Source organism: Patagioenas fasciata, chromosome 1 (assembly GCF_037038585.1).
Source record: "Patagioenas fasciata isolate bPatFas1 chromosome 1, bPatFas1.hap1, whole genome shotgun sequence".
Lineage (NCBI taxonomy): Eukaryota > Metazoa > Chordata > Aves > Columbiformes > Columbidae > Patagioenas > Patagioenas fasciata.
The window spans coordinates 189743660-189756507 of NC_092520.1; the positions used below are offsets into that span (position 1 = coordinate 189743660).

The 12848-nt window shown below is 36.8% G+C and overlaps 1 long non-coding RNA gene across 1 annotated transcript in view; it reads right to left on the reverse strand.

The window, feature by feature from the left end:
- Positions 1–8755: 8755 nt before the first annotated feature.
- The window catches only part of LOC139827087 (uncharacterized), a 146962-nt gene continuing 142869 nt past the window's right edge, over positions 8756–12848 (reverse strand). Inside the window, exons 3-4 of the long non-coding RNA XR_011737282.1 lie at positions 9775–9820; positions 8756–8871 (exon numbers count right to left, since the gene is read on the reverse strand). This is a non-coding gene — a long non-coding RNA (uncharacterized lncRNA). The remainder of the gene's footprint in view (positions 8872–9774; positions 9821–12848) is intronic.

Here is a 12848-nt window from a genome sequence, read left to right on the forward strand (position 1 = left end):
GTTTCCTCTCCCTGGCGGCTGCTAACTAGAAGTCATCTTCCAAAGAGCAGTAGGGGTCTCTCTCCTGCTGGCCTATGATATTTCTGGGTACTGTCCTGTTTCAGCTAATATCGTTAAGCATTTCCTTCATGCACTGAGCATGTTGATGAAATAAATCCAGTTGAGAAGGAGCACCTGCTATTATAATTTCCCATACCTATACTGAAAATTTAAATCAAATTTAACTTCAGCAGTTTAATGCTTTCCTTAACTAAAAATATATGTGAGTCAATGAGAAAAATATCAAGTCAATGTATTTTCATAATGTGCGTTTTTAATGTTGTGGTACTGTGACAAAAGAGAATTCTGAAGATTCATGTGTACCAGTCTGCTATATTATTATCAAAGTATATTCTGTGCATTTTCAAATAAGTATTAAGTAGTACATATTTGGTTATTTCTATAGAATATCTAGCTGCCAAAATACATCAAGGGTGTAAAATATTTAGAAGGGTACATAGCCTTACAGAGTCTGGCAAATTTATGTTGCTGCATACTGTGCTGTTCATTTAGGCTCTGTCTGCATTATTTAGAAATTTTCTATGTCATACTCTTGACTGCAATTTCACACACCATGTTATAGTTATCTAAATTCTGACTTTAGGCAACAGGTATCAGAGCTCCATGAGGAAACTGAAGCAAAGGAAAGTTATTGTACTGAGAAGTCAAGGACAGAGAAGTACTTTACTATCATGTCAGACCACTGACAGAGTATCTTGTCAGCTAAGCAGTATTTTTCCTGACTTCCAGCTGTTTTCATTTGTAAACAGAACAACAAAACTGTTGTAATGGAAGATGAACACTCTCATATCAAAGTGGAGGTAACACATCATAATGAGCTGTGGTCTCCAACTTTGTTCATTTATAATTTCAATGTAAACATGATGTCTAGAAAAGTTTTATGTGTGGCATCAAATCTTTGAGTCTTCCTCTGTTATGACTTGTTGCATCATTTGTATGGGACAGAGGAGGACCTAGGTCAATTTCTTCATATCAAGCAGTTGAATACTTCAGGTATTTAAAACATGAACTGTGACATCTATGGAACTAACCTTAACACCAAGTTTTATTCTGTAAATCTGAGCTCCTGAAGTCCTTCTCTGTTTCCTGAAATGTGGTGCTATATAAACATTTTCACTATTTAAGACTAAGAATTCCTCCCCTTTTTCTTGTAAGTATTGGCAGAAGGTGTGTTAGGATTGAGCCACAGAGCACAGTGGGTGGCAAGCTGGCAGATGTTCCTGGTCTGTTTTAGTGAATGCTGAGCTGCAAATGGTGCAGATGAGGAGCAGTAGACTGCTTTCTGTTGCATCTTCTTCAGAGCTGAGTCTCCCACAGATAGCCTGGATGGGCAGCCATGGAAGTACTTCCCTAAGTAGCTGCACTTGGAGCTGCAAGACCTTAATTGCAAGAAACATGTCAGAATCAGCTAATTTCTGAAACCTTTGAATTCTCTGAGTAGGTTAGTATTTTGATGTCAGTACTCAACCTCAGAAGTAGCCAAAATTGTCCAGATCTGGCTCTTTTTTGACCTGAAAAATCTCTGTGCATCTGTGTATATGCTCTTATCTGGAGGCCTGAAGTCTCAACTTCATTGTGGAGGAGACTGATGCATTACAAACACTAGCCAGATATCCCCTCTACAGTCCTGACTGCAGGAGTGACATATTCTGTCTGGAAGATGGAAAAGTCCTCTGGAAAGTAACAGGCTGCATCTGAACCATGTCTGCCTGACACCGAAAGTGAACTTTAATTGCCTGCTTTTGGAAGACTGTCTTAAGTTCAAGGTTTATTTTACTAAAAAAGGGCTCTAAGGCTACTTAGAATCATAGAATTATTTCAGCTGGAAGAGACCCTCACGATCATCAAGCACAAACATAACCTAACCTAACTCTAGTACTAAACCATGTCCCTAAGAACTTTGTCTATACACCTTTTAAACACCTTCAGGGATGGTGACTCAACCACTCGCTGAGAAGCCTGTTCTAACACCTGACAACCCTTTCCATTAAAATTTTCTCCTCATATCCAATCTAAACTTCCCCTGGCACAACTTGAGGCCATACCTCTCTAGCTTTAAAAGGAGTAAGCCTTGTTCAGTTAAGTGCCTTCCCACCTTGGCTTCCAAGTGATTCAAGAGCTTAAAGTTCAAGTCCTAAGTCAGGCATCAAAGCTAGTGGGAACTTCTGGGATTCCCAGACATCACTATTTTTTCTGCCTGCTCTGAGTGGCTTTCCACCACCATACACAGATTTTGTAGATTACCTTTCCAAGGAACTCTATTGAATAGATAGGGAATGAGTTTGCCTGGTTTTGGTGTTGCGAATTATCCTGCTGGGCTATATCTAATTCTAACACACTGTGAAACTACTTAACCTACATCAGCTCATGACAAAGCAAAATGAAAACAGAATCCATTCAGGTGGACAACGTCAAATTATTATATATTAGTACTATCTCAAGACTGAAGTGTAGAGTCGCAGCTCAAGTAAGTACAAGCAACATTCCCTAGGATGGTGAAGTATTTCCTCCCTTTAAACACAACTCCAGCAGAACCTACGCCATGTTCACACACAGCTGTACCACACTAAGAAACAAAGTTAAGCCAAAAGTCTTATGATGTCATGTTGATAAAACACAAATAAATCCTGAAATGAGTTACAGTGATGTGTTTAATCTCTTTAATACTCAGCATAAGAATTAGATTAAATGATCCATTCACCACCTTTTCATGATGAAAGAAACCCCAGTGGTGTGTTTTTTCTTTTTTTCAGCACTTGTCATATTTTAATTCAAATGGTTGGGGTTTTATACATTTTTGGACAGTAGAGGCAGGCTAGTCTGATAACTCCAGGGTTCGCAAAGCCGGCTCTGAAATTTGCACCCTGGCAGGCAGGTGCTGTGCTTGGTGTCATGATGAAGAGGTCGTGTATCGATGTTTCAAGCAACTCAGGAAGTAAAAACAAGACAGACTTTTCAAGTTGCATCTACCTCATTTTTCCTTCTAACATGCAAGCTCTCCTGATTGGCTTTCATTTGCTCCTTTTTCAGGTAATTTAGTTTATTTTTTTTTAGCCATTATTCATATTAAATTTATAGCATTTGATCAAGACACTCACAGCTGGCAATGAGTCAGATCTAAACATTATATCTTACTCATTTTCTCTGTCATTACTGCTAAATGAATTATAGGAGACCACTCTAATGCAGAAAAGACTTTCTTAAAGTAACCCATGAAAAAAGTTACATAAATCAATGGGAAAGATATGGGAAAACCAAGTTTTTTTATCTCCATTCTAAATCAGTAGGATAGATCCACTGAAGTAGGCTAATTTTGGCAGACTTATGAATCTTGTGCCACTATTTTGTGTTTTAGATTCTGTCTCTTTTCATAGATCTTCCAGCATTTATAGATAGAAGGAAACGCTATGAAAATGTATGTCAAATGTGAATGAAGTGTTCTGAAACCATTTCTTTAAGATGGTGAACTTCCCATTTTAGGATTCAAACTGCTGCTGGATTCTACAACTGACAAACTCATAATTTTTCAGAACAGCCCAAATTTATAATTCTTTGTGGTAGATTTCATTATAGCTATTATCTGGCTATAAGAAAGCATTAAATATCATATTTTTGTCTTACCGTTCTACTAGGATCAACTTGAAGATGACTGTCTCCAGCCCTCATAATGCAAGGGAGATAAATGAGTTGCAATAATAATTTCCTGTGCAGATTTAGGAAATGATGAAGTGCTGGGGTCCCCTTTCAACCAGGATTTCTGGTAAACTGGACTGACTAAGGAAACTGAACTGGGACAAGTTTTTGCTCCCACTGACACACTGCACAGGGGGAGGGAGGTTCAGGATTGGGCTAGATAGCAACTTAGGAACCAGGACTCTTAAACACTGGGCAACTTATAGAGAACAGCAACAAATATTTCCATCCTAATAATGAGTACCATAAGATACTCACTGACAAAATGTGCTGCCATGAACCACAGCTATATGAGCTATAAACTATTTTGCCGCTTGTATCTATTTTCTAAACAATTTGAATTTACTTCTTCTTCTTTCCATACCCTTTCCATACCCATTTTGAATATTCCTTAAGAGCAAGCCCAGTTGTTGCTTGGCTCACAGGTAAATTCACCACTGACATAATTCAAACTGACTTTACTGGACTTACCCAAGACCTGATTAAGGCTCAATTCCTGTATTTAAATGGAAGACATTTATGTAATTTTAAAAGTCCATATGTGCAAAGAAGAAACTTATAGAAGATCTGCAAAAAGTCCAATACCTTAGAATGCTTTCTCATCTCCAGGATTTTCCACAAAGATTAGTATAACAGCACTTATTCTTTCTCATCGTACATCAGCTAGGCTAAAATAGTAATAGAATTTCACATTAAGGGCATAGCTCAAAAATAAAAGGCATACTCCAGTGTTTCTTTCCAAAGATAGATTACTTACCACTTTTTCAGTTGACTTTACTCTTTCCATCAATTGATCTGACTTTTAAGGACGAAGTGGAGTTGTGTACTTCTAAACAGAGATAATTTTAGTAGTGTTGATCTAATGCAGGGTATTGAGGCTATAATATGAAGCTGACAAGACCATTACAGTCAGTCTGATATATTCAACCTAATTGCCTTTCATTCAGAGAAATAACTTTGGCCCAGTCACAGGGTATTTAATACTCATATCTTTGGAGTAGTTCAGTAAGTTCGTGGTTCTGCATAGCTTTCAGAAACATGCTCTCCATCAATTAAATTTCCTGCAGCAGGCTGCAACAAATCAGTCCCTGCCGTAACTAGATATTCCAGCACAGTTTTATTGTATAATAAATGGAAGGACTGGTTTTTATTAATAAAACGAGAGGGGACTATTTTTTATTATTGGTTCTAACTTACAAGCATGTGGCCATACAAGAATGTACAGGAAATGGCTTCAAGTGCCTAATATTATTATAATTACTGTAATTCATCAGCTGCCAAATGACAAATATGAGCAGTGTTTTTCTCTGCAAAAGTATCTGCTATTGATACACCTCTACTGTGCTATCAAACAAAAACTTAATGATAATGTGTGGAATGAAAGAAACATCTTTTCAGGTGCCTTCCTAAAGACCAAAACACAGAAGTAATTTTGACAGCTTGAGGGCTGAACAAATTGGTCCTTATTGCATTTCCTTGTGCAAATTACTTCTAAGTCCTCTATGTCTCTGTGTTCCTCCAGAGAAATAACACTTTTAAAGTCAGTAGGCTAACGAGCCTGGTACTATTAGAGCTGGGTTTTTGCAGACTTTTGACTTGGTTGATTGACTTTTTAAGTGACTTCTACAAAAGATTTATTTTCTCTCTGCCAAGCACCTATTATGTGCTCCAAAATAATAATTTGATGGTGAATGGTGAGGTGTAGAAATTAGCAGACTAGTATCAAAAGTTGTGAAGGAAAAAACTGTGAATACTTGTACTCCATCTCCCTCTAGCCCTGCAGGCGGGTTTTTTTTTTGTTTGTTTGTTGGTTGGTTGTTTTTGTTTGTTTGTTTGTTTGTTTCCCCAATTAACACTTACAGAGAGTAATTATTTGGAAGATATCCAGACAGCTAACTGATTTCTTAGAAATAAAACAATGAATTATTAGAAGAGAACAAACACAAGTCATGGTCCACGTGATCTCTTAAGCTTTTTTCTGTAAGAAAAAAGACTAATAAAATAGGTACAAACAACCCATTTTTTTCAATACTGTTTGTAAAAATAAGAGAATAAATGGGTTAAAGAAACGTACTTGCCAAATGCATAAAGAATATGAATGAGTAGGGCCATCTGAGGCAAAAGTTGTTGTTAGGCATGAGGACACTAGCTAAACCTCAGCTGAATCCTAATCATGCTTCTTTATCTCTTGGAGGTCATTGCTGTTTGTGTTAGAGGTGAAATTGCCAGGGCTTTCTGAGGTGTTCGACTGGAAATCAATCATTCTGAAACAGCTGAGAGTTTGTTAGTGGAAGCACAGGCAAGTCTGAAACCTCCTTATTGGCACACTGTAGCATGTACATACCAGATCCTATGACACCATGATTTTGCAGAGTTGCACTGCCCTTCACCCTGTCTTCTCCACCTCCAGAGTGCTCATGGGACTGTCTGTAGGCTCAGAGGTTAAGTATTGGACAAGAAAAGTAAGGCATGTAGTTAACTGTTCACATGTGCTAGTTTCCAAGTGAAAAAATATTGCAGTTAAAGAGAATCTGTTCTTTGTCTTTATATAATTTTAAAAATGCACAACCAAAGCCTATTTCAAATAAAGGATTAAAATGGAACAGCTGGTGTAATTTGTTTGCCTTCTTACGTAAAACATCATCTTCAAATGATGGATACAGAAGTGTTACCTATTTAAATAAGAAGTTAAAGATGATTGCTGACCTGTTTAATTATCTCTGTGATTTGAAAGCTGTAGGTACAGAGTCAACTTTATAGTCACTTTACAAATTATTTTAATGAAAATATCATTGGTTATCAAAAATTCATATGTACATTTGAAAGTTCCTCATATTATGCCAAATAGTTATTTCACTTTTGCTTAGCACAGGTATAACAAGGCCTCATGATCGTAAATGTTAGAAAAAACTTCATAGATAAGAAGACTAACTACTATAAATATTAGTTTAATCTTAACAATCAAGCTTTAGTTTTGAGCTGTGGTTATCATATTTTCATAGTAATTTCTGTGAGATACGTAATTGTATATCCAGAACAACGCATACATATTCGTAAGTGTGTAAAATATCTGGTTTTACACTTTTAAATAAAACATACTTGTAGGAAAAGAGCATTACAACCCATTAGAGTTACTATTTTCCAAGGCAAAATAATATTCAAGTAAAATGCAACAATTATTTGATTGACATTTATATAAAGGGGTCATGTAGATAAATCATTAACATTTCCCTTGGAAAGACCACGTAAGAGATTCAAAAGACTTCTTTAATTTTGAAAAGTGTATTTTATATCCACACGGTGTAGGATCTATTACTACTTTTCAAGTTCTCTTAATTTCTGTGGACTACGTACATATAGTGTGTGAAAACCTTAAGAAGTTATGCAGGCATAGGGTTCTCAGATTTTCAGGCGGCACTCAGTACAGTCTTTAAGTGTAAATCAAGTGAAAAATCAGTAGCTGAAGGAAATTAAGAATACTAAGGTAAATAAACAAAAATTATATACATATTTTCTTCATAGGATAAATTAATTCCTGTGTAAGTGACAACTAATTCTTTTACTTCTTGCTTACATAGATCAGTTCAAATGTGAAATGGTGTATCTGCTGAAATTAGTGGCAATACAATTGTGTGATTTCAATTGTTTGTTTTTTGACCATGACAACGTCATTATTAATGTTCAGTGTCTTGCTTCCTGCTTCCCAGACGAAGGGACAGAGGACTTTATGGTTTTTATGAATGATTATTTTAAACAAATACTTCCCATATTTCACAGATATTCACATTTGGTTTTACATCTCTTCATTATGTTCTTCATCTTTTCTTGCAGATAAGTTTATTATCATGATTATTTGCTGAAAGAGTACATATTAGGCTGATATTGCAGGACATGAAAGGCAGAGAAATTTTATGTCTTTAATCATTCTTATTAATGCCACAAAACTCCAGCTGTAGAACTAGAAAAATATCCTGTTTCTGTGTATTCATTCAAAACTTTTTGTATATAAAGAAAATACGACAAACTGCTCTAACAAAGAACGATTTTTACAAATGATTCTAGGAAATCTTTTTAGTACAATAAAGATGCTTGACAAAATCATGACTGTGGAGGGACACTTGTTTTTACATAGAAATGCAATGAGAAATAAAGTAATGTATTAACTATGAAATATGATTATTTGACTCTTGGCTTTCCATACTAACTTGTGGTGATGTTCTGCCCCAGGTATACAGTAGTAAGCAGTAACTCATGTCAGAAGATGCATTTGGCTGTATTACCGATTTAGAGATATCAGATCCTACATAAATAACGAGAGATTAAAGGTAAGAACAAAAACTGCTACCTTTGACTGTACAAGAGAAAGTATCTATATGTAACTATCTACTTAATTCTTGTTTTAGAATATCTAATGATAAAGATGTCTACTTTTCTCATCCTGATTCACGAAAGAAAAAAAATAAACAACAGCGACAAAAACCAAACCACACACACATACACACACAAAAACAAACAAAAAACAACCAAAAAACCAAACAAAACAAAAAACAAAAAACAAACAAAAACCACAACCCAAGTGAGATAGGGCCCTTTTCTACCAGTGAGTATTTGTTTTCTCATGAGCAGCTTCTTGGTTTTGCCTGATTAGAAACTGTGTGACCTATAGTCGAAGAGATTCACTTGTCCCTTTAAAATGGTGGCTTATCCAGCTTCAAAAGAGAGCATAACAAAACCATGTACAATGGCTACAGACAACCATACTGGCATTATGAGGAAACAGCTCAGTTCTATAGTATTTATTAGATCGGGCTCTGTCCTCAAGCTGATAATTAAAGCTAAAATAAAATAGCTATATTACCATGGCCTTGATCCTAAGCTAATAAGTTCTGTCAAGCTTGATTTGCCACCAGACAAAACCAGCTCAGATATCTTGGCATGATCAGTTCTGGGAAGACTCATTTGTTCAAGCAGAGCACCTTGTGATCATGGCAGTCTTCATCCATCCAGTTTTGTGGAACTCCGTCAACTCTCATAACATCTTCAGGAACCAGATGCAGTGGGGAGCGTGTCACAAAACTTCTCAGCCTGGCTCCATGGGCACCAGCTTAGATCCACGTCCTGGAATACATCACGATCATATGGTCTGAAATGATGGAGACCGAACGGTAATACATAAGCATTGATTTTCTGGTAAGCAAAACCTTTGGCAGTAACGGCAAAACTCAAAGGACTGAAAGTCATAATATATTCTTATACAAAACCAGTGCTGAACTACTGCTCTATCATCCTTAATAGAGAGTCTAGAAATATGTATGGATATCAAAATATAAAAGCTAAATGGAGCAGAACTTATAATACATAGTCAAAGACCGTTAGGAGAGACGCCAATCTGATGGGCTATATCCCCTGACTTTATTTGGGATAGAGAGATGCCTCTTTGCAGCAACTCTCCATTTGTGCTTCAGCTGAACAAACACATACTTAAATCTGTCCATGTTCAGCAAAGGGATAGAGTTCGTGTTTAATTATAAGCACTTTAACTGCTTACAGATGTAATCAGTGTGAATTAAGCATGTGCTTAATTGCTTTGCTGAACAAAACCAGAGTGCTGAACTGGGTCTTATGCAACCCAAGAGGAGAGAAGTCACTCCAAATAGGAATCTTTCTCCATTTAACAGGTTTTCTCTTCAACATCAACCTCACTTACACTCAATATAAACTCTCTCCTGCAACCTTTACATTTTTCAAAGGCCGACATATGGTCCACAGACTATAAAACTTAGGTTTCGCAATAAAAATATTTAGGAGTTTTCTCCCTTTTTTGGGTGATGATGCTGTTTATTTTGTTTGCATTAATCTCTCTGTTATAAAAGCCCAATAAATACTTGAATAATGTTTTCATGGAACTTATACTCCTTGTGCATAGTTGTGCATATGCTACCATTGCCAAATTTACCATTGACAAATGAAATTCATTTTTTAGAATGTCAGGAATGTTTCAGGGTTTGTTCTATCACTTACATATTTTGGAGATTCAGATTTGTGCTTTGAATATTCAATATTTTACCTGCAAACATGAAGAAGATCAGTTAGGATTGAATTTTTTCAACACTGACATTCTCAGTACATAATAAAACTCTAAGTGTCCTGTTCTTCACAGTTTATACAGGTTTCCAGTCTATGGCCATTATAATAATTTCTCAGTACTGCCTCTAGATGAACTTTTCAGGGAATTAATCTTCTACGACCTTTGGCAAGATTTATCTAACCTCTGCCTTGGGAAATTTGCCATTGTTGGCCTCTCCCTGTCAAAACATCTCAGTGTGGGGGAAAGGCCTAGATAAACTTTTTCGTGTTTTGGTTCTTTATTTTAGCATCTGTATACTGTTATTCTTCCCTTATTAAGCAACATAGAATTGACTAAAGGAATTTGTATTCATGATTAACTATATACTACAAAGTCTTCAGGGCACAAAGTTATCTACTGATGTATTTGTACAGAGCCTATTACAACTGCTTCAGCCTTGATTTTGGCATAGAACACCGTGTTGGGTGTCCATGACGAGCTGTCCTAGTGAGGGGGCTGTGGGGTGGCCTCTGTGGGGAGAGGCCAGGGTTGCCCTGTGCCAGACACAGATGGTTCCAGCCACTCCAACCACTCACCAGAGGGCATTGCTGAGCTTCTCAAACTAGATGGTGGCATCTCTGCGATAATGTATTTGAGAAAGAGGAAAAAACATCAGAGAGTGGAGGAAGAGCATACAAAAAGAGTGTGAAAAAGCAGAGGGTGTAGCTCAATGAAGAGAACATGGTGGAGCAGGTATTTCCCTGCAGCCCATGGAGAGTCCATGTTGGAGCAGGCTTATCCAGAAGGACTGTAGCCCATGGAGAGCCCACGATGGAGCAGGGGAGAAATGTGAGGACGAAGGATGGGCAGAGAGCTATTATAAACTGAATGCAACCCCCTGTTTCCCATCTCCCCCATGTAGACAGGGGCTAGAGGGGAAGGAGGGAGAGGGGCTGGAAATGAAAGAGTAAAGATGAGCCTGATAAAAGGAGCATAGGTGGGTGTAAGGTGTTTCATTTTTGTCTATGTCTGTTTTGCCTGTGACAGTAATTGGCAAGTAATTTCCTTGTCTTTATCTCAGCTCGCGAGCTTTTTCTTTTAATTTTCTTCCCCTCTTCTGTTGAGGAGGGGAAGTGAGAAAGTAGTTTGGTGGATGTCTGGTAGCCAGCTAAGGTCTACCCACCTCAGGCATTTTCCTTACTATTTTAGTAATCTCAAAAAACAGAATGTAAATGTATTAATTGTAGGGTACAACACAGAGGACAGAGAGGGTTGCTTAAGCTATAGGGTAGTATGGAAATGAAAGAACATATGGTTTCACATTAACTATTAACTTCTTTTGGAAATTAAGCAATATATATCACTGCCAGAGGAGATGTATCAGAATCTTTCCACAAGAAAGTACTCAGACAAAAATAAAGAAGTGGATTAAGATTATGCTGGATCTTGCTGTGATCAGGGAACTGCTTGTGATGATTTTGACAATTCTATGTTCCTTCTTCTCATTGCTATTATACAACTACCTAAAAAGCCTTAGTAACTGTTTTTCTCTGAAGACATCTTCTTGCAGCACCACCTTGATCTCCATGTATTTGGCTCATTGTGTGTAAAGGTGAAAGATTGTCAGTTCTCAAACTGAAACACTAACCTGTGAGATTCTGATATACATTAAGTATTACTAAAAGTAATGTAGGGAATGACACAGTCAATTACAGAGCTAACTTATCTAATGCGATTCAGACTTTCCTGAATGCAAATAGTGGTTTCAGTTAACCTGTACCAGAGTAGGCCATATTTTCTGCTGGGATATTTTCTTTATTTCTTTATGGTATATTTCATAGATAACATAGTAATGTGCCTGGAGTTTATAAGATAACACAATATTTTTCTTAGTAATTTTAATAACTTCTCTATATTAATGTTTCATTCCCTCTTAAAAGATCACTGCTACCTATCAGTTTGTGCATCTGTGATAAAAAATTGTCATTAGTTTTAGTTTTTACAACCCCAGCTAGAGAGATTTCCAAGTTTCTCACAATAATATCCTTATTTCCTGGTAGGAGAAAAAAAAAAAAAAATAATTCCCCAAACATTGTTTTACTTCTTGCGTAAACTGAAATCCTTTTTCCTCTTCTGTTTTCTTTGCTATTTTATGTCTTTTGTTATTTGGGGAAAATAAATAAATAAATAATAGGAAAAAGAAGCCACAGTTGCATTTTGGACTGTATCTTCCTAATCCCCATTCCCTTTTAAATGTATTCCCCTGAGATGTTGTTTACACATCTCAGTTCCTTCTAGTGTTTCAAAGACAACTTTAGAGTCAGAAGTTGCTTAGAACTACAGGGTTTTGACTATATAAAGATTAATTATGTTGCACAAATTCACTAGTGGACTAATTTTCCTTCACATCCATTGGCAGAAATCTTGGTGAAGTCTACCTGCAGAAGAAGCACATATTTCCTTTTCAGAGACCACACAAAAACCCTATTAAATTAGTAGACAACTTCCTGTAAAGTTCCTGTGGCAGTACACAAGACCTTAGATTTCTAGAAGTTCCTTGGAAGATCTATACCAAAGTGGTTTAGAGGAAATGGAACCTTTTTGGTTTTATATGGCTCCAAATCTCATAATCACGTAGAAGTAAAAGCAAATGCCTACAGTAGAAATCTAAACGTGTCAGGAACATTCTCTGGCCGTAAGGTTAAATGGCATGGCATATAATCAAGTACCTTTTTCCCTCAAAATAGGATGACCAGAGCGAAACTGATAACAGTCTCTGGCACGCACGATTGCCTAGACAATGCAGCAGTTATCTGGGAGGTGGTTGTTTGGCACAAACCGTGCCAGGGATTGTGCTAAAATTTAAACAATGTGGACAATCACAGGCTATTACAAGTTCACAGCCTGGAACAATTTCATTTACTTGTATAGACATTACGAATGAAACCACATGAGTCATCCAGTCCCATGCCTTGTAGTTGCAGATAGCTTTGTCATTGGTATTTGTTTAAGAAGGATCCACAACTCT